This window comes from Panthera uncia (assembly GCF_023721935.1).
Source record: "Panthera uncia isolate 11264 chromosome A1 unlocalized genomic scaffold, Puncia_PCG_1.0 HiC_scaffold_17, whole genome shotgun sequence".
Lineage (NCBI taxonomy): Eukaryota > Metazoa > Chordata > Mammalia > Carnivora > Felidae > Panthera > Panthera uncia.
Window position 1 is genome coordinate 73,729,556 of NW_026057577.1, and position 23,183 is coordinate 73,752,738.

A 23,183-nucleotide genomic window follows, 5' to 3' on the forward strand; every position below is an offset into this window, starting at 1 on the left:
GGGGGGGGGGGGGAGGGTATGGTATTTCTCACAGCTGAAACTTATTTCCTAAGATTTAAAATAGCTGTTAGAACAGTCATCATCTCAACAGCATTGCACCACTCCAGGGTTTTCTTCAGAGGAAAAATGCATGGTGATTAGTGGGAGTGATTCAAGAGAGCTAACTGTTTTAAAGATCTTTCTTTAACTTGGTATTGGTAGTGGGATTCGAAGGCAGAAGTTGTTTGATCCTTGTCTGGTTTCTTCTTGTTCCATAATTGTCAGAATGCCCTCAGTGATTTAGGGGGGCTGCTGTGGACCTTAGAGCCTGGTGGAAGGAATGAGTATGTCCAAGATTTATCAAAATAATGTCCATGAGCTTGGGCTGCTTCCTTTTTATACTTATTAGCAGTATTTTCTCTGCCCTTTAAACTAAGTGCCAAGTACCTAAGCCCTTTGGGCCACTGACATTGTCCTTTCAGTATCTAGATTGGCTGGCTAGATTAAGAAAACAACTCAGCGTGGATGTAGTGAGTGTTAGTAGGAACAAGAAATGCTTTGCTGTTTACAACAGCAGCCTCACATCCGTCTTCCTTAGTACAGGTTACTGTGAGAAGCTTGTAAGTTTTCATTTGGAGGAAGCACACAGAAAAATACTTGAACGTAGAAGGAGGGTCCAGTCTGAGTTGGGAATTAGATGATAGTGTTTTGAAGTAGGTAGAAATAAGCACATGTTCACTACAGCGTGGCTAACTTTGCTCTAGTGCAGTTCATTGCAGTTCGGTACATGGTTGTAGTTTAATTAACTGCCAATTCAGGAAACATTGTTGAGATAAAAACTTGAATTCACACATAGAAGCTTTCCTTGGCAGATAATGAAATGACAGTGACTATTGGTGGACAAAAATGTAGTTATAATCCCAGACTTTTGGATAATCACCACTATATTTTTCAGTGGGTTAATGATAGTCAAATTAACCCTCAGCAAGTTGTAAATTGATGGCAAAGTTTTTACTATGAAGATTTAAGATTATCATTTACCTTGAATTTTATCAGTCTGATGAGTCAGATGGAAAAGTATTTCAGAATTATCAGCAAAATAGTTCTTTTTCAAATCCCTCTGACATCAGGTCTAGCAAATTTATTCACCAATTGAGGTATTTTCTAGCTCAAAAGCATTCTGCATACACTGAAGAGTCCTCATAAATTTTCTTTGCAGATCTCATTCGGTGATAGGCATTCTCTTTAAATCACTCACAGGTATTTTTTATGCCTAATGCCATTTTTCATTTTATATAATGAATACGTTATACGTATATGAATATGTTAAGATTCTTTTGGAACTATATCCAAATATTTGATGGAATTAAAAATAAACCTTTTAGCTTTAAATCTTTACAAAGTATTTGTAGTTATGTAGATTTACCTGAAAGATTGATGAGCATAAGTATTTAGGATGCATTGACAATTTCAATTACTTTTTATGGCTAAATCTTTCTCAGAGGTGCCCTGAGGATTGTCAAGGACTGTGGGACTTATGTTATAAGGAAATATTTTAAAAATTACTATATGTGATAAAGATTATAAATTTGATTGGAGGATAAGTTCAATATAAATATAAACATTATGGTAAATAATGTAGCCTAGAAAAGAAAAGAAAATTGAAAACTAAGCTACAATAATTTTAATTTTTCCCCATAAGAATATTAGCTAACTTTTAAGTGAATAAAATGGCATGTCTTTTTGTGAATTCTGATCCTTATGACAATACTCTGTACTGTTTGTCTGTAGTCTTTAGTCCATGGGATATCTTGTTGCACTTGTTAAATTGATGTGTTTTAGGTGCCCTCTGGCCAGAATTTTAAGTAGAGTATTTCCTCTGTGGAATTGACAGTGTTTTTGAATGGTGGTTGTTCAATAGAATTAAATGGTTATTGCTAGGACTTTGTACATTATTGTAAATTTTATATTTTCTTGGTTCTTTATTCCATTATAACAACTGGAGAAAATAAATACAGAAATGAATACACACACACACACACACACACACAGAATTTATTGTAGAAAAATTTTTTTAGATGAATGCTTGGTCTTAAGTCTATTTTATAGAAACCAGGTAATACCGGGATTCAAATGTATTTTTGTTGTTCTTTATTTGCTTTTTTCATTTTGAATTTCTTCCTTTTTACATCTTGCTAATGCTTTTCTTCATTTCTTATTTTTATCAAGACTAAAAATATTACAAACCAAAATTAGTGTTCCATGTCTCCTTGGTCCATTCTTCTTTTGGGGAATCAGCACTGGGGGTCAGAGAAGAAGTCCAGAGGGATTATTTTAATACAGATTCTTCTTGCATACCATTTTAAACTGCATCAGTTAACAAGTGTTTTTTAAATTTGTTTTTGACAGGTCCCTACTTATCTCTTCTTTTAAAAAAATAATAGTTTTTAAAAAGATACCTTTCTCAAATAAATATATTAAAATATACCTTCACTATGTGCTAACTTGTTCCAAGCTTTATTCTTTTTTTTTTTAATTTAAAAATTTTTTTTAACGTTTATTCATTTTTGAGAGACAGAAAGAGTGCAAGTGGGGAAGGGGCAGATAGAGGGAGACACAGAATCCAAAGCAGGTTCCAGGTTCTGAGCTGTCAGCACAGAGCCCGACAAGGGGATCAAACCCATGAACCACGAGAACATAACCTGAGCTGAAGTTGCATGCTTAACCGACTGAACCACCCAGGTGCCCCCTAAGCTTTATTCTTAAAGCTGGAGTCAAGTAAGAGTGCAGTATTGTCTCTGTTTGCCCTTGGAAAGCTTACATCCAGCAGAATAAATTTTGAAGAAAGGTATATGAACACACAATTTAGTATCCTCTCTTTGAAAACGGTCAGGTTTGGAGGAGCACTGGTCCTATCCCACACTGCTTTCCTTAAATAGTTTTGGTTTTATACTTTTATTTTTTCATTTGGAGATCTACCCATGAATCTACCTCCTTTTGTAAGACTACTATCGTGTAGCATAATAGTGCAAAGTAATTCATACTGCCGGCCTTCAAATCCTGGCTCCTTACTCACTGGCTCTGTGACTCTTATTTAAAGATAATATCAGTGCGCCTGGGTGGCTCAGTCGGTTAAGCATCTGACTTTGGCTCAGGTCATGATCTCCCAGTTCGTGGGTTCGAGCCCGGCGTCGGGCTCTGTGCTGACAGTTCAGAGTCTGGAGCCTGTTTCAGTTTCTGTGTCTCCCTCTCTCTCTCTGCCCCTCCCCTGCTCACACTCTGTCTCTGTCTCAAAATTAATAAACATTAAAAAATTTAAAAAAAGATAATATCAAGATGTTTTAATATGTTTAGTTAAAAAACTAAAATGTGCACAGAAGCTTAAAACTTTTTCTGATATCACTGAGGTCTAGGAGACATGGTGATATGGCACATTCCTGCCATAGTGAGATCTTGAAAGTTGGGCCACAAATGATATTTCTTGTATCTTGTTTACTAAAGGCTTTAGGTCAGTATAGGATTCTTTCCATTTCATATTTATTAACAATTATGCATTTGTAACACTTGGAGGGAAGTGTTGCCTAAGAGTAGAGGAACTATTCATTTCTACATCCAGTTTAGTTCTTTTTCTGTCAAGCAAATGGAATAAGCACACCTCGCTTCATACACACTTCATACAAGTAGAACTTGTTTCGGTGTTAAATCAGGTATTAAATATATTTTGTCTCTTGGGTGGGGTTGAAACAGGAATTCAAGACTAAAAAGGGTAGTGTTAACATGAAGGTATAGAATAAAGGTACTTCTTTAACTGGTAACAAGGCCTGTATTTCAGACGTCGGGAATGCAAACAAACATGTCTCTAATATAATGTGTTTAAATTCTTACCTGTTTTGTTTGTGTCCTCACAGAAGCTTAATAAGAAACTAGTTTTACTAGTGAATTTATAGTTGTGCTAGTACCTGTGACACTGTATTTTGTTATTATTTTTGCTAAAGGAATGTAACTTGGCAGCCCCTCTTTGGCTCTGAGAATCTGTTGTGATTTATGGCAATTTACCTCCCTACCTCCATCCACCCTGCCAGAAGTCTCTAGGCCTGTTGCCTGTTGTTGTTATTGTTTTTTTTTCCTCGCTAAGATAATATCCTGAACTTCTGAATCATATAAGGTAGTGATTTTGAACAACAGCAAGGTGAAGGAAGTAAGAAATAATCCTTTAAGTGGCTGTATGGCTGGGTTGCATGGGAACATAGTAGAGGCATTCCTCTCCTTGAGACACAATTTTTCCTAGGAAGCCTCAGTGTTCAGAAAATAGTGTTTTCTCACAGGAATAAGTTATTGGAGTTCATGTTTCTTCCCAAGAATGTTCAAAGAGGCATAAATGGTATATTATGAAAGCAGAGGTACCATTTGTTTAGGACTCCATTTTCTGAATGGTGAAAACCACATTTCCTGTTCTGTATAAATGTACATGCTTGTTCAGCCGGGAACCATCAATTACATATGACAGAAAGCACACAGTTGTCCTATATTTAGTTCCTAATAGAGTTGGTACCCAACATAGTGCTCCACACATTAGATACACATATTAGATGCTCATTAAATGTTATCTGAGACTAATATTACTTCATGCAACTCCAGAACAAACTTTAAGTAACAGTTGTGTTTCATTTTTACTTTTTCAATTTTTTTTTTCCCAAGTAAAGTTGAATTTCAGTGCTCTTTTCATTTTTCTTTAAATTTCTCTAAGACAAGTAGAGTAATTCCAAATCAGTTTTTTTTGAATATTCTTATCAGTGCTCATTCAGCTTTCTTTTCCACTGAAACGCCTTTCCAGCACCTGCTTTTTCAGACCCTGTGCTTTGTACTGGGAAGATAGTGCTAAATAAGAAATGGTCGTAGTGTTTGAGGGGAAGCAAGATGAAAGTTAGCAGGTTTGCATTTGAGACCAAAGTGATGCAGTTAAATCAGTTTCTTTTCCTGCAGTCCTGTGGGGCCTTCTGGCTGGCCTACTCTTGGGGACTTTGCCCTTCATTAGTGAGCCACAAAGACAAATCCCAAGCCAATTAAATGAGACTTTTAAAAAGGAATTTCCTACTATCCCAGAATTGGGAAGAAGGCATGAATTGGCCATGTATAAGCATTCGTGTGGCCTTATGGGTAGAATAGAGTAGGTGAAACTACGTCATGGCTGTCAATCAGGCAAAACCATTGAGAGGCAGGGGTTATTAGTCGACACAACAGAATAACTAATGGTCGAAGTGTATTACAGCATGAGCTGAGATATGAAAGTATGAATATTAGACATGACACTAACCAGGAGGAAGAAAATGTGGGTTTCTGTCCCGAGGTTAATCAAAGGATAAAAATTAAATGACATTTTGAGAAAAAACCTGAAACAACTCCTTAGTGGCCAAGTAACATAAATTATGATATGTAAACTGTGAAGATATTTATTCAACATCTCCTTCCCTTTTAAAAATATCCCTCCCCGTCTCAGTATATTTATGGAGTTATAATACAGAAATGGTATAGGCAGTGTATTAGCTCAGGCTACCATAACAAAATACTACAGGATTGGGTGGTTTAAACCAAAGAAATGTTATTTTCTTACAGTTATGGAGGTTGGGAGTCCAAGGTAAAGGTGACAGCATGGTTGGTTTCTGGTGAAAGTCCCCTTCCTGGCTTGCAGATGGCCACCTTCTTGCTGTGTCCTCACATGGCTTTTCCTCCGCACAGAGCTCTTGAGGCTCTTCCTCTTCTTACAGGAACACCCGTCTTACCAGCTCCACCCCCATGACTTCATTTAACCTTAATTATCTCTTTAAAGGCCCTGTCTCCAAATACAGTTGCATTGGGGTTACACATGCATTTCAGCACGTGAATTTTCGGGAACATAGGCAGCCATATTTTGGACCGTTTGTTTATCTCAAGGTAAAGAAGATTATATTTTTCCATAGGAACAAATGGTTGGAGTCTACATTCCTTCTTCCTAAGGATGCTGAAAGAAACACAAATGGTTCAGTTCTTTTTTTCTGAACCCAGGAATCCAGGATGATTCAAAACCCCTTGTGCCCTTGTATAAAGTTATACAGACCATCTGTATTTATTTTTCTTCATGTATTTACTCTATATGCTTTTTCAAACAGTATAATGAAACTTCAGTGCTTGAATTATGGTATCTGGAGAGTTTGGGAATTTTTTATTTATCTTTAAAAGCAAGAGTTATGCTTCTTAAGTATTTTGGTCTCAGGACCCCTTTTATACTCTTACAAATTATTGTGAATCTCTAGGAGATTTTGTTTATATGTCTAGATATTTACTGTACTAGAAATTACCACTGAAAATTTTTTTAAAAATAAAAATTAGTAAATTTCATAGTGACAATAAAAAAATGACATTTTTAAATGAAAAATAGCTATCCTCCAAAACAAATTAGGGGAGGAATTATCTTACATTGTTGAAAGTCTCTTTAATGTCTGGCTTAATAGAACACAACTGGATTTTCAGATTTGCATTCAGTCTGTTGTATCTCATGTCGTGCGTGTAGCCTATGGAGAACTCCCCTATACCTACGAGAGAATGGGAGTGAAAATGGCAGATAACATCTCAGCGTGAAGACAGTTTTGGCCTTGAAGACCGCTAAAAAAATATGAGGGATTCCAGGGTACCCATACTGCACTTTGAGAACTGTCACTCTAAGCATTAAACTTGCCTTTTACAGGGGCTGGAGACGAACACCTTAGGAGTCTACAATGGGTAGAAAGTGGAGCTGATGGAATTGGGCAGCGAGTTTAAGATAGATCTAGGTCATAGAAGGAAATGTACTAGCCAGGAATATCTGACAAGCCACACCTCAGACGCCTTGGTTAATTGAAGACTCTACTGTCATTTCATTTCAGCCCTGGATAGTTCTAGGCAGGACACAGATTTTTAAAAAAGTATTCAATTGTCCTTTATAAAATGGATTTTTATCTATATTCTGTTTATATTTGAAGGGATTTCAACAAGCTGCCCCTCTTTCCCAATAACCCCTCCCTCCAACATAACACTTAATATGGATGCATCATTTAACTTCTCAGCCCTTGAGTGATGTCTTAGACTTATCTTAATTATAATGAATTAAAGGTCTACAAAGTTCAGTTATTTTTGTTTTCTGCTTGTCCAGAATGTTATAAAACCCTTTGTCCCATACTTGCCCTGCCATAGAATGATCTGGATCTTTAAGAGAACTAGAATCAACTGTCTTTTTTTTTTTTTTTCTTGGGGCTCTTTGGGGCCATTAAGAACTAGGACTGATCTGCTTAAAACTGTCTTGCCCCCAAATTAAGACATATGGTAAACTGATTAAGTATAAACATGTACACCCTGCCATGTACACATAAGTTCAGCCAACTGAGCCAGAATTCTATAAAAATAGGTGATACTTGGGGCGCCTGGGTGGCGCAGTCGGTTAAGCGTCCGACTTCAGCCAGGTCACGATCTCGCGGTCCGTGAGTTCGAGCCCCGCGTCAGGCTCTGGGCTGATGGCTCGGAGCCTGGAGCCTGTTTCCGATTCTGTGTCTCCCTCTCTCTCTGCCCCTCCCCCGTTCATGCTCTGTCTCTCTCTGTCCCAAAAATAAATTAAAAACGTTGAAAAAAAAAATTAAAAAAAAAAAATAGGTGATACTCATCCTAATGCAGTCATTCGAAGTACTTTGAAATACTTATTAATATTATAGAGAATTAGCCTTATGTCTCTTGGTGTTTAAGTGTCAGGAATACGTTTAAACAGGAGACTTTTTATGCTTCCTTTTTTGTGAGCGGAAAAAAAGCCATTTTGGAACAAAGGTCTAAAGTCTGGTGTCTGCCAATGAGTAGTTATTGTTCAAATAAACCTCTCAGATTGGCCTTTTTATAATTAAAATCAGAGTACTGAAGTGTTGCATATTCCTCATTCTTGGTGTTACCTTTTTAAAATTTAAAGTCAAAGCAAAACCAGAAAGCTTTATAATTTATTCCTCCCTCCATTCCCATTCTTAGGCAATCACTGACCTGCTTTCTGTTACCATAGATTGGTTTACTTTCTAATTCTGTAGAATTTTATATAAATGGAATTATATAGATTTTGTATAAATGGAATCATAGACTGTCTTTTTTCGCCTGGCTTCTTACAGTTAGCATAATTTATTTTGAAATATCCATGTTCTATCAGTAGTTCCTTTTTCTCTTTTTTCTTTTTAAATTGCTGAATAGTATTCTATTGTATTGATATGCCACTCTTTGTTTATCCATTTACCTCTTAATGGGCATTTGGTTCCAGCTTTGAGTTATTACAAATGAAACTGTTGTGAAGACTCAAATACAAGTCTTTGTGTAGACATTTGTTTTAGTTTCTTCTAGGTAAATGCCTTGGAGTTGATTGGTTGGATTACCTAGGAGCTGTTTGTTTTAACTTAAGAAACTGGCAACTGTTTTCCAAACGGGTTTTACCATTTTACATTTCCATCAGTGGTGTTTGAGAGTGCTTATTCTCTACATCCTTACCAAAATTTGGTATGATTAATTTTAAAAATTTTAGCCAATCCAGTGTGTGTATCGCAGTGTGGTTTTAATAGCATTTCCCTGATGACTACTGATATTGAATGTATTTTTTTTTTTTTTGGTGGTAGTTCATCTTTTTTTTTTTTTTTTTTTGTGAAATGGCTGTTCAAGAGTTGGTTAGGGATTATAGAAGTTGTTTATGTATTCTGGAGACATGTTTACACAAAGGTATAAATATATCTGTGTAATATAGAACATGTATTATGTATATTACACAAACATATGTAATAACAGTTCCATATATGTAAAAGCAATAAAGATGTTGCTCTATCATTTTCTGGCTTTCATGGTTTTCTGTTAAGAAACTCATGGAGGGGTACCTGGCTGGCTTAGTCTGTGGAGCATGCGACTTTTGATCTCTGGGTTGTGAGTTTGAGCCCCACATTGGGGTAGAGTTTACCTAAAAAAAACAAAAACAAAAGCAAAAAACTCATGGTATTTGTACCGGTGTTACCCTATATGTAACATATCACTCTTTTCCCATTTAGTTGCAAGTGTGGTTTGTTTGTTTTTTTTTTTTTTTTTTTTTTTTTTTACTTTTGGTTTTTAGAAGTTTGTGTCTTGGTTTGGTTGTCTTTGGTCCTTTTATTTTTAAGGTTCATTGAACTTCTTGAATTTATAAATGTGTGTCTTTCACTATATTTGCAAAGTTTGGGGCCATTATTTCTTAATAATTTTTCTGTCTCAATGTTTTTATCCTGTCATTTTGGGACTCCCAATTACATATATGTTAGTCCTTTTGATACCTTCTTACAGATCCCTGTGGCACTGCTCATTTTTTTTTTTTTCTCAATCTTTCTTTTCTCCGGGTTCTTCAAACAGAGTAATTTGTCTTCAAGAAATATTTACTGTCTGGTATGTGAATCATAATCAAAATTGATCTTCAGTTTCGCTTATAAATCCCCTGAAAAATAACTGCAGTAAAGAAAGAGCTGCAGTGAAACTTGGTTCAGTGAATAAATCTAAAGTATAATTAAAAAAAAAAAATCTCACACGATATGATTGGCTGTAAACTTTTTTTTAAGTTTATTTTTGAGAGAATGAGCAAGCGAGCAGGGGAGAACAGAGAGGGAGGGAAAGAGAATCCCAAGCAGGCTCTATACTGTCAGCACAGAGACTGACACGGGTCTAATCTCACAAACCGGTGAGATCATGACCAGAGCCGAAATCAAAAGTGGGACACTTACTGAGCCATCCAGGTGTCCCAAATTTGCTGTAAAATTTTAAGTTGCTAATTGAAATGTATTTTTAAACAAATTGGCCACTTTGGTGTTTGGGGTATGGGAGCATCATTTCCTATATTAGTATTCTTTTATCAGTTGGGACAGTGAGTTCTGTGTCCCAACAAATAGCATTGCAGTTATTTTTTCCCAATGATGACTATATGTTGAGATCAGTCTTTGTAAGAAGATAGGAAAATAATAAAATGTGTTAGAAATATTTGCATTAAAAAACAAATTTTAAGGGGCACCGAGGTGGCTCAATAGGTTAAGTGTCTGACTTTGGCTCAGGTTATGACCTCACAGTTCATGTTGGGCTCTGTGCTGACAGCTCTGAGCCTGGAGCCTACTTCAGATTCTGTGCCTCCCTCTCCTGAGCTCATGCTGTGTCTCTCTCTCTCTTTCTCAAAAATAAACAAACATTAAAAATTTTCTTAAAAACCCACAAATTTTAAAAATTAGTCAGGCTTTATCTTTTAGCCAGAAAACTACTTTATTTATAATTATGCAGATTCCGTCATCCCAAGTGTCACATTTTCCTGTATCATGATTCAACTAGTACTATAGGGTAAAAGGAGACAGCAAATAGATTTTCTCAAAAAATGTTCTATAGTAGAACATGAGAAATTTCTCTAGGAATATAATTTTTTTCTATCATATCTAGCCTCTGTTTTGTCTGAGAACAGCATGGAACCATGTTGCTCAGTCTTGAAATGTCAGCTTGTCTGTTCCCCTGCAATGATTTTTATTTTTCTGGTTTGGTCTTAAAGTCTTGAGAATTCATTTTATTATGAAATGTAAAAACTCATTTAAAAAAAGCATTTCATAGTTCTTTGCTCCTTTCTTTCTTTTTTTTTTTTTTTTAACGTTTTTATTTATTTTTGAGACAGAGAGAGACAGAGCATGAACAGGGGAGGGTCAGAGAGAGAGGGAGACACAGAATCTGAAACAGGCTCCAGGCTCTGAGCTGTCAGCACAGAGCCCGACGCGGGGCTCGAACTCACGGACCATGAGATCATGACCTGAGCTGAAGTCGGATGCTTAACCGACAAGCCACCCAGGTGCCCCTCTTTGCTCCTTTCAAAGGAAATAGAGTATCTAGAATAAAGTAATAACCGTAGCATCTTGTAGACTTGCTCTTTAGGTTGATGAGTGCTTGTACAATGTTATAAAGTTCTATTATCTGAAAAGGACTCATTAAAAAAAAAAATGTGTCTGCTGTGGTGCAAGAACAAATGACTTCTCTGTGGTTGCTTAACCATTTCCTGTAAGTCTCAGAAAGTGGTTGTTTTCAAAATCATTGAGCTGAACTTGGGTTGATCTAAACTTAGCTGTGCAGTTGTGTGGGTTAAACTCAGTCGTTGTTTCACTTCCATCTTCCTTGTAGAAAAATTAAAATCTAAAAATTCAAAAAATCTTGTTTTCATTCGTTTTAACTAAGTAGCTGAATAATTTTGAACAAAAGTTAATAATCTGTAAAATATAACGGGCTTAGAGTGTCTCATAAAAAGCTTCTAGTTTTGTGAACTAGCAAAAAATAAAGTTTCAGTGAAATGGGTAACTGTGTTGTATTTGGATAATTTCAGAATCCTAATGAAAAAGGGATCAAGTTCGATTTACTGCCCAGGATGGAGTTGTAACAGGGAATGTAAATTGGGCAAAATCAAGCAGTGCTTTTTCAGTACCCACTAAATGCCTGGCTGAAAGAGTTGTAGAAACTATAGTGCCGTTGTTTGACACATGGCAGTAGTTTTGTGGATCTCTGACACCATCCTAACCCTCTTCGCAGCTCTTCAGCTCTGATGTGGGGATGGCTCTGTGACCACCCAGCCCAGATCCAGAGGCTGCTAAGACATGAGGCATTTCTCTGTACATGGGACCTGGTTTGACTTCCCTGGCCTATTTTAAGTCATGGCACATGGTCTTGAAGGGTTTAGCTACCATAGAAAAATATGGGTTTGAAATTTGGCCATGCCACTCACTAGCAAGTTATCTAACTCTCCAATTCCCACTTCTTCATCTATAAAATGTTGTGGGGATTAAATTAAATGAGTTGACATATGTAAAATCCTGATTAATAATACCGAAAGCTAATAATTATTTAACACTTTAATATGTGCTAGGCTCTGTTCTAAATGTTTTATACATATCTCATTTAATTCTCAAAACTCAGTGAGATAGGTACTGTTATTATCTCCATCTTACAAATGAGCAAACTGAACTTGGAAAGATGAACTAACTTGCTCAATCAAGGTTACACGGGAATGACATAGCAGTGTAGTTTCAGAGACATTCCTAACTACTCTGCTGTGCCCAGTGCATTGTTAGCACATGCTAAAGCCCTTAGTGAATATTGGTTTTTATCACTATTTGTGGTGGTGTTAAGATGATGGTTTTGATAACGAACTTGGTCTTACTTTTTTCATTGTTTGCCCTGGTCCTGTACTAGGGCCCCAGGCATAGCATCCCCACATCTATTGATAAGGCAGTAAGAAACAATGAAGTCATGTACTTCAAGTTTTCCTCAAAGCCCTTGGAGGGAAAGCTCACAGTTGCACACAGTTTTGTATAAAGAATGCTGAGTGTTCTGAATACCGGATGTTCTATTCTTATGTGTCTGAGTTGGAGTCTAACCATGAGGCCCTGCTTCTGTTCCCATTTCCAAGATGTCACAGAATCGTAGAACTAGTATGTGTAGTGTGATCTTAGGGGATTGTGTAAGAAATGTACACCACAATATTAATAGTATATTGTGTAGAGGATGGATAAATCATTCATCTGTTGCTGTGTAACAAATGACAATACTTAATGGCTTAAAATAATAACCAATTTTATTTGCCCACTATTTTGTAGGTCAACAATTTGTACTGGGCTCAGCTGGATGTTTCTTCCACTGATCTTGCCTGGGGTCACTTGTAGCAGCCATCATTTGGCAGCTTAATTTGGAACTGGAAGATTTAAAATAGCTTAACTGGCATATCTGGCAGTTGGTGCTGCCTGTTGGCTGGACTTGTCTTTCCATGTGGTTCCTCATCCATAAGGACATTAGCTCAGATTTATTCTCATGGGGCTCTCAGGTCAGCAAAAGAGAAATAATGAAAGCAACAAGGCCCTTTAAAACTAGGATTGGAAATTGTACAGTGTCACGTCTGCATTCCATTGATTGAAACAAGTTATAGGGCCATTAGATTCAAGGTGGATGCAGACTCCACCTCTGAATAGGAGGTTCCATCAGAGATTAATGGTACATTCTACCTGGTGTCCAGGTTTCCTGATTTCACCATCCAGGGCCATTTCTAAGTTTATTTATTTATTTTGAGAGAGAGAGGGAGAGAGAGAATCCCAAGTAAGCTCTGCACTACCAGTACAGAACCGGATGTGGGGCTTGAACCCATGAACCACGAGATCATGACCTGAGCCAAAGTCAGACGCTTAACCACCTGAGCCACCCAGGTGCCCCCAGGGCCATTTTTAAGACACCTCAACAGTGTTGATAATTTTTCATCATTTTATTAACTTTAGATCTTCATAGATTAAAACATGATCTGTACATGTTCAAGGGGGTTCTCCTATTTTTATACATTTAAAAAGTAGAAAATATAGATACTAAAAACACCCAACATACTCATAACTCCCAGAAATAACCAGTATTTACGTTTTTATTTACAGTGTTTCCAACTGGATGAATATTTATTTATTTAAAATTCCATAACCTGCCTCTTAATACTATATTTTGAATACCTTTCCATGTTTAAAATAGATGTAAATAAGTTTTATGATGTAAATAATTTTTATGTCTGTATAATACTTTATTAGGTATGAATATACCATTGTCACATACTTCGATTATTTCCTTTCTGTTGCTCTGTAAACAAGACTGCTGTAAACATTCTTACATATATATTTTTCTGCAGTTACTCTTAGGATGCATTTCTCTTATGGAGTTATTTGGTCAAGTAACTTATTTTAGGTTTTGACATGTATTGATGAGACATAATTTTAAACATTCTATAGTTTAAACTTATCAGTAAGTATAACTGCAGAGCAAAGTTCTTAGGTGTTATAGAAAGATTATTCTTTAGACATTCACAAGTGGATGTACCCATTATGATTTGTGTTTGGGGGAACTTAGATGTGTGTGTGGGGGTTGTTGGGATGAACTGTTAGGGTGAACCTTAAATTTAGATCACTTTCCCTTTAACATGATCTCAAATATAATGAATAACTTTGAAAACCTAGATAAAAATGGCAATCATAAAAAAATAACATTGCTTTAGCATTTCAAATCAAAATGTGTTAATTTAGTTACTAGTATTATCTTATTGACTAAAGCTTTTATTTTGCATACAGGTCCACTGATTAGAGTTCTACAATATTTCATCTTGTATATGATATGTGCTGTTTGTGATGCAACTGTAATTTATAGGTCTTCATTATTTTTCAACTGGTTTGAGAACTTAAGACACTTTGAAGGCTGGGAGCAAAATTCTTCTGTAGGGCCCTCCTCCCCTAATCTTTTTGTTTTACTTGCTAATACCTAATCTGGCAGCTGTGTTATTTTGGGGACTCATTTTTGTGGGGTCTTTCTGCTGCATACTCAGCTTTCGTAGAAGCAGTTTTCATTCTTTTTTTCATTTAATGCAGTACTTATTTACATAACTACAGTTATAATTTTAACTAGCATAAATTGATTGGAGAACAACTAATTCTTGGCAAGAATACAACTGCCCTGGTGGGGACATAAGTGCTTGAATCTTCTAGAGAGTAGCCCTTTAGACATTCAGTGGACACTTGGCATCAGAAAATGTCTTTCAGGGGGGAACGAACAGCATTTGTTAATGTGGAGGTTTAAGTGGACATAAGTTAAAAGAACATCTACTTTGTTGAGGTAGAAAATTTTCTTTATTTACTGAAGGAAACTACTCTTCTTAATTCTTGTTTTACAGTTAAGGTTTGAATTAAACTACAGGTGTTTATTTGTCCCTCTCCTTGATCCTTTACATTGAATCCTGTATCTGAAGCATTTTGTGGCAGGATTCTTTATGTGCTATAGCTCATGTTTGTATTTGATACTTTTTGGTCTTTGGCATTCTCTAGTAGAATGCCTCCTTTTCATGTTCAGTGTTCTCCTTGATAGATATTTAAAGGTTTTTTTTTTAATGTTTATTTTTGTGTGTGAGAGAGACAGAGATAGAGCATGAGCAGAGAAGGGGCAGAGAGAGAGGAAGACACAGAATCTGAAACAGGCTTCAGGTTCTGAGCTGTCAGCACAAAGCCCAACATGGGGGGCTGAAACTCTGGAATGGCGAGATCATGACCTGAGCTGAAGTTCGATGTTTGTTTAACTGATTGAGCCACCCGGGCACCCCTACTTGATAGATATTTAAAATAATGTGCTTCATAGCTGCAACATTAAACTAGCAAACTCATCTTCTTTGTTGCTGCCATCCTGCACTGAAGTGTTGATTTTTGCTTATAGGACTACACAACTGCACAGAAAGTAACAGCTGTGATTAGACTGAATAAATATAATGTGGTGTACAATTTGAAGATGGTGATAAATTTATTGACTGAGTGTTTTAGTTTGGTAAAGTAAAATTCATGTCTGTGTAATGCCCTTTTGGTTATTTCAGTCACAATGTGACCATTATATGATTTAAATTGCCTTCTTATAAATTGTAGCTGTCATTGGTTATCTGAGTTTTATTGTGTAAATGTAATTATAGTAAATGAGCATGGCCTTTAGATGCACTTAATCCCTAGGGATATTTTGGGAAAGGTTGTAGTGTCTTTACAATCAAGACAGCCATTTGGCAAATATATTAGAAGTCAAATGACTTAAAACATAAAACCTGTGTACTAAAATCTCTGTGATACAGAATTATCTCAAGTTATCCTGTTTTACACTGGCTGAAAGCCTCTATAGATATTGCTGATGCTGATCTTACAAGACGTCAAGAGGCCAGAATTGTTGCTTATGTTATCATTTGGTATTTATGGAAGTAAGACAAAATGGAGTTTCTGGACTTTACTTATTTTATGAATTTATCTAATGACATGTGCTGTGAGTGGCATTTAAGAATCATCTTTTATAGTAAAAGGTGTGAGGGGGAAAATTGTACTGATGCATCTTAAAGAGAAATGCTAGAGTGCTTGGCTAAAAAAGGATGTGTTTACTGGCTTGAGATTTTGAAGTTCCTACTGTGGCTATTTAATATAGTAGCAACAAACTATGAATGTGGCACTTCATAGTTTGCAGAGTGTTATGACCCACTTATTTCATGTAACCCCTATGATAGTCTAAGTAGACAGGGCAGTTATCTCCATTTTACCAGATAAGAACACTGAGATCCCAACTAAGTTCTGGAGCCAGAACTAGAATCCACAGGTTCCTCAGCATTATACTTTATGTCTCCTAAACCATAATTGATTTAAATTATGTCCTAGCTTTGAAGAAAGAGGAGGAAATGTAATAAGTCTGAAGAATCCGGGTCTAGTAGAAAAGAAAGGCAGTGACTCAGAGCCCATAATCACTGAAGTAGTACTAGGCCCTGCTGACTTAGGACCCAGCCCCACAGCAGGTGTTAGAGGACCTTCTTAACCTCATGGCTAACATATTAATTCTGTCTTATTCCAAGCTTCGGTTCAGACTTCAGAGAATTTATGAGTGGCCTTGGAGGTAATTTTCGTTAATTAATACTTAATTTTAATGTGTTGAGTGTTGGTACTTTCATTTCAACATTTATTACAGGCTTTTTTTTCCTGCAGGGCTCCAGGGATATAAAGATGAATGAGATAAGAGCCCCTCCCTTGGAGGAACTGTTTAAATGTGAAGCAAAATCTATAATTATAGTTTACTTCTGCAGAAATTCCCTTCTCTGTAGGGTAAACTAAGCCTTGAAATTTTTCTAAACCTTCTCATCTTCAACCTGTAATTCTGTAATAAGCAAAAAGTTACAGGATTAAAATGTATGTTATTCTAGAAAAAAGTATGGAGCAGGTTTTGGAACTTAGTATTTCATCCTAAGTGTGAAAGGCCGTATAAACGTATAGTGTGCACAACTTCCATTTTCCAAGTTTGAGAGACTGCCAGGGGTTTGTAGTATGGAAAGAGTGAGGTGACTCATGATTTGGAATGATTGTTTTGATCTCTCCCTGTAGTTGCTGTAGAACATTGGCAGGGCGGCCAGCATAATTAACACCGCACAGTCTAATTATAAACACAACTCTGGACAGTGGCTACTAAAGAAGAAAGCACGTCCTGGATAAACAATCAAGTTGGCAGGATTACTTTAGAATGATGACTAGATAATGTCAAGTTTACTATAAATCAACTTGCTTTTCCTAGATTGTCTCAGGAGCTACCATAGGGGAAAAAAAGTATTACCTGTGAAAGTCTCGCTGGGTTATTTTTTTAAGGGCTCATTTTAAGCATTTCTTTATTGCAGTCTTTCTAACCTTTTCATCCTAACAGAACAGCTAGGCATTTTAATTTTTATGGTGTACTATTTTAGGGAGAGTAGGGGAATGGGTCACAGGAGGACATTTGTTCTAGTAATAGTTGAATTGATTTTTAAAAGGTGAAAGAAACTAGGGATTTGGAAAGATTACATTGGAGTAGTGTAATAAAGAGCAGGAAAAGAGAGACCCGTGAGCTGAGGAGAGTGAAGAGGGTGCGCTAAGAATACAAAAGGGAAGTGGCCACAACAGCCATGCAAGTTTGAGAGAAACTGAGACGCATGTTACACGTGTGTGGTCTCACATACTCGTCTGAGACAGAGCAGGCACTGTGCATGTTTGTATGTGCTTAGGGATTTGTTGAAGCATGGCTGAGAGCTGAGGAATGATTTAGTTAGTTTAAATATAGGTTTGGCCCTTGGGTTCCTGAGTTTCAGAACAAAGGCTATGGAGATTGGTTTCAGGACCCTGTAGGGATGGTTGTATTTCTGCAGAATGAACTTGAGTTGTGATTTACTCTAAATAAAGTAAGCACTTGAAAGCAAATGCTTAAAAATGAGACCCTCCCCCCCCCTTTTTTTTGCTTTTTCTTTTTCTTATTGAGTTAATTTCAGTTAAATTTCAAATGGACACTTAAAAAGAGATTTTTCTGGTAGCCTTTGTGTTGCCAATTCACTTTTGGAAACTAGTGAATGTGGTGTCAAAAACGGTGGAAGCTTTGCAGCCTTTTCCTGCCCTTGAATTTTAATTTGAATATTGTTGGTGTAGGAGCTGCATAAAGTAAGAGTCTATCCTTTTATATTAATTTGTTTACACAAGTGATCTTAACTCTGCTTTTAAATGTATAGTTTCTCTTAAAGGGTTTAGAAGAGGACTGATTTTTCTTTTTAAGAAAAAATATACAAAAATCTAAATACAGAAATAGATGAGTTAAGCACAGTTTTTCTTGTTTGTTTTTGATTTTTTTTTTTTTTTTGTAAAAGAATACTTTCTACTTTGAAGAGATTCTAAGAAGTGTCCTTTAAATAATAGCTCCTGGGGCTCCTGGGTGGCTCAGTTGGTTAAGTGTCTGACTTTGAGCCCCGTGTCCTCTGTGCAGACAATTCAGAGCCTGGAACCTGCTTGGGATTCTGAGTGTCTCCCTCTCTCTCTGCCACTCTCCCATTTGCGATCTCTTTCTCTCTCTATCAAAATAAATAAACATTAAAAAAAAATTAAAAATATAATAGCTCTCCAATTCCTTTTAAATACTTGAATTTACAAAAAAAATCTAGCTTTTTATTTTAAAGAAGAGGGGGAGAACATGGATTTTTCTAAATTTGGGTAGAGCTAGCATTAACACTGGCTAAATGATTTTTTTTTTTTACCAGATACTCTTGGAGGAGGGACAGATACAAGGCGGTGGGGCTTGTGAAAGAGGATCTCTGTCTGTAGTCCAGGACCCAATTCTGATTCCTCTGTTACATTAACCTAACCAGACTTTTGAGAAGTGAAAAATGGGTCTTGGAGATCTACGAGGACCTGATATAATGTTGATTTTAAGGCCAATTTCTAGGAAAATATGATTAACAGCCAGTAATACTATTTTTCTGCCCTCCAGCATTTTTTGCTTTATTAATTTTCTTTTCTGTTTTCTACTTTATTGGTTTCTGCTCTTTATTATTTTTTCTGCTTAGGTTTACTATACTATTCTTTTTAGTTTCTTAGGGTGAAAACTTATATCATTGATTTTAAACGTCTTTCTAATATAGGCATTTAAAGCAGTAAATTTCTCTCATTAAAAAAATTATTTAAGTATTTTCTAAATCTGTTATTGTTTATTCTTTGATTTTTGAATTATTTAGAAGTTCATTTTCTGTTTTCCAAATATCTACACATTGTCTAATTCATTATTTTTGGGTTTTCAAATTATTTCTACTGTGGTCAGAGAACACAGTCTCAAAAAAACTCAGTCTTTTAAAGTTTATTGAGATTTATTTTCTGGCTCAGTGTGTGGTCTACCTTAGTAAATGTTACATATGTATTCTGCAGTTGTTTGGTGTAATATTCTACAGATGTCTTTTAGGCCAAATCAGTTGGTAGTATTTAGATAGTCTATGGACCTACTTGTTGTCTACTTGTTCTGTCAATTACAAAGAGAGACATGACAGAATCTCCAATTATGGTTGTGGATATTTCTGTTTCTTGAGTTTTGCCATTTTCTGTTTTGAATTTTAAAGCTCTCTTATTAGATACATACATATTTAAGCTTGGTAGCTTATCCTGATGAATTTCTCCTTTTATCATTATAAAATTTTGTTCTGCTTTGTTAACCTAATAGTATCCTTAAATTTAAAAGGTGTCTTTTATAGACAGTGTGTAGTGGAGTCTTGCTTTTTTTAATCCATTGTGACAATCTCTGTCCTTTAGTTGAAATGTTTAATCCACTTACAGTTAATGAAATTTTTTATGCGGTTGTGTTTAAATCTATGATTTTGCCATCATTTTTATTTGTCCCTTTTATTATTGTTTTTGTGTCTTTTTTGATGCCCCCTTTGGGTTAATTGGGTATTTTTTAATATTTTATTTTATTTTCCTCATTGGCTTTTTAGCTATACATCTTTTAAATTACTTTTTTATTGATTATTCTAGGGCTAATAAATGCATCCTTAACTTATTAAAGTGTGTTTATTGTCAAAATTATGTCATTTATCCATTCATCAGTTGATGCACATTTAGGCTTTTTCCATAATTTGGCTATTGTTGAAATCATAAGAGACTCTTAAAAACTGAGAATAAACTTAGGGTTGATGGGGAGTGGGAGGGAGGGGATGGTGGGTGATGGGCATTGAGGAGGGCATCTGTTGGGATGAGCACTGAGTGTTGTATGGAAACCAATTTGACAATAAATTTAATATTAAAAAAATATGCCATCTAACATTTTACACCTGACCATTCTCTCTTCTTACTTTATACTTCCTACTTTTCACTGGACACTTAGCATTTCCCCTTCTCAATTCACAAATATAATTTAATATAATTCCTTTTATTCACCCCCTCTCTTCTTTGTGCTCTTGTTGTCATATTTTTTATTTTTATATATATTAAAAACTTCCCACATATTATTGATTTAAGCAAATAGTTTTAATATATAGTGTTTTAAGGAAATTTGAAGAAGAATAAAATATATACATTTTTTATTTTTTAACAACTTACTCATCTTTTCTGGTATTCTTTCCTTCCTGCAGATCTGAGTTTCTGTCTGGTATCACTTCCCTCAAAGCTTTATAGTATCTTGTAGTGCACATCTGCTTGAGATTAATTTTATCAGCTTTAATTTATTTGAAAGATCTTTGTCTTATTTTTGAGAGATATTTTCTCTGGATATAGAAATCTGAATTGGCAACTTTTTTTTTTTTTTTTCCCCCTTTCAGCCCCTTAAAAACATTCTCACATCTTCTGGCCTCCATTATTTTGGTGAAAAGTTAGTACTCTTATTTTTCTCTTGTATGTAACATATTGTTTTTAGGCTTCTTTAAAGATTTGATCTTTGCTTTTTAGCAGTTTGACCATGATGTAGCTAGATATGATTTTCTTTGTATTTATTGTCTTTGGAGTTTGATGAGCTTTTCTGACCTGGTAAATAGTGTTTTTCACCAAACGTAATAAAATGTTAACTATTATGTCTTCAAATGTTTTTTCTGCTTTATTTTCAGAGTCTTCTGGGACTCCTATTACATATGTTAGACAATCTGATATTGTCCCACAAATTTCTGATGTTGTGTTCATTTTTCTTGTCTTTTTTTCCTTTGTTTATCAAATTGGTAATTGTTAGTAATCTGTCAAGTTCATGAATTCTTTTTTCTGCTATCTCCAATCTACTATTAAGTCCATTCAGTGAGTTTTTCATTTTAATTTTTGAAACTTCTAGTCCTAGAATTTCCTTTTTTTCTCCGATTGATCCTTTTTTGCAGTTTTAGTTTCTCTGCTGAGATTCTCATCTGTTCATATATTCTCCCTTGTTGTTGTTGTTGTTGTTATTGTTCAAAAATATTTTCCTTTATTTAAGAGATTTTTCAAACAACAGCTCTGAAGTTTTTACTAAATGCAGTATTTGGGCCAACTTAAAGTCAGTCTCTAATGACTTATTTTTTCTTATGGGTCACATTTTTGTTGAATGCCTAGAAATGTTTTTATTATGTATTGGACAGGATTGATACATTGTAGAGATGCTGAATTTTTTTTTCTTTTTAATTTCTCTGCAGTGTTGTTTGTTTTAGTGGCAGTTTAGTTGCTGGCTGATCACCTTGTATAGGTTTGCTAGGGAAGATCTGTGGAAAGCTTTTTTTTCAAGTTTTTTTTCTCAGGCCCCTCTAAGTTAGCACAACTCTTCCCCCAGATTGTTTTTTCCTCATGGTTTTTATTAGGTCTTTAGGGCTTGGTTTTAGACTGTTTTAATGTGGATCTAGAGTTGGTCTTATTCTATGGTGTGCTTTTCCCCTTAAAGTGAAGCCTTTCTGGCATTTCAAATTGATGTGCAGAATGTTAATGAGTTCTCTTTCTTCAGGTTGGGTTAAACTGGCAATGTTTGCCTATGCTGCTTGACCTCTAGTATTTCTATTTCATATTAACCTCATTACAGATACTCTTTTGTAAGCCTTATGTAGTTGCTTACACTCAGCATTGGTTGAGGATTCTCAGGGAACCCCTGTACAAACTTCTGTGGTCCTCACTCTGTGCATTTCCATCCTCTCTAGTGTCCTGTCTCTGCCACTAGCCCTGCTCTGCTTGGACTCCAGCTCACTATACTACAATTAGAAAATTGTCCCAAGGCAGAGAACCAAGCAAATGTAGCCTCGCAGTATTGCTCGTTTATCCAGTAGCTAAAAATAGTTGCATTATTTTGTCCAGTTTAATAGTCATTTATGAGAGGAAGAAAAGTCTGGTACCAATTACTGTGTCATATTGGAAGTGGAAATCTCCCACAGCATTTTTATATGTGTTAAAATGAACTTTAGAGATAGCTTGAAAGGGAAAATTAAATCTTAGTCTCTCTTAGAACTAAATAAAGTGAGCTTATGTTGCTTATGAACTGACCATTTCTCTCTGATCTTTCTGCCTCCCACCCCTAGTCTCCCATTCACTGCTGTCTTCTCTATTCACAAGAGACACAAAGAGGGAGAGGGGAACAGAAGAAAGACCTTACATGGACTGTGCATCCTAGGTTGTGACCTTGGGCCTGTCAAATGGAAAATTAAATGTGGTTTTAAAGCAGTACTATGTAAAAGTAGAAATGCATATAGGACTTTCTCTGTTAATATTTTATGACACTGCTCATACATTGAAGTGTAAGCAAACAGGATGTATCAGGGAAAGGAGCTACTGAGAACATCTTTAAAATTTGTCTCTTAGTGTCTACTCTTCAGATTCTGGTGAGAAGATGATATATCTAGATTTGTAACTTAACATGAGCATTGTGATTAATAGGAAGAAGTTTTCTTTGAGTGCATCTGTGGCGGGGGTCAGGGGATTAGGTAATGTTTTGTCAGATTAGATCCATACAGAAAAATCACTGTTCTTGTTCTGAATTCTAGTTGTTTTCTTGCCTTTTTAGTATTAAACTTTAAAAAAATAAAATATCTTTTTGATAGTCGAGGATTGCTTATTGGGGAAATAGTTATGTTATTTGATAATTAGTCATCACTTCAGAAATTTAATGACGTTTCCCTTTGGAAGTGATCTAGAAGATATAAATGTTGTCTCATGCTTGGAGCTTTCAGCTCTGTTTAAATATGTCTGAGAGGCCTCAGAAGAAGCATAATTCTTTATTGTTAAGGCCCAATTTGAATATAGCAAGTTGCTATAATACCTAATTGAATATAGCAATCTTGCATCTTCCCAAAAAGCCTTATTGAAATTAGGCCTATTCTTTTAAATTTGTTTTGGCTTGTTGATTTCAAAATATAC

The 23,183-nt window shown here is 35.7% G+C and overlaps 1 protein-coding gene and 1 non-coding gene across 5 annotated transcripts in view; both read left to right on the forward strand.

The window, feature by feature from the left end:
* Positions 1-23,183, forward strand: part of LNPEP (leucyl and cystinyl aminopeptidase) — a 102,098-nt gene that overhangs the window by 7,641 nt on the left and 71,274 nt on the right. The gene's annotated exons all lie outside the window — the stretch shown is intronic.
* On the forward strand, positions 17,892-18,026 carry LOC125935893 (small nucleolar RNA SNORA13). Its single transcript, XR_007461872.1, has one exon. It is a non-coding gene; the product is annotated as a small nucleolar RNA SNORA13 (small nucleolar RNA).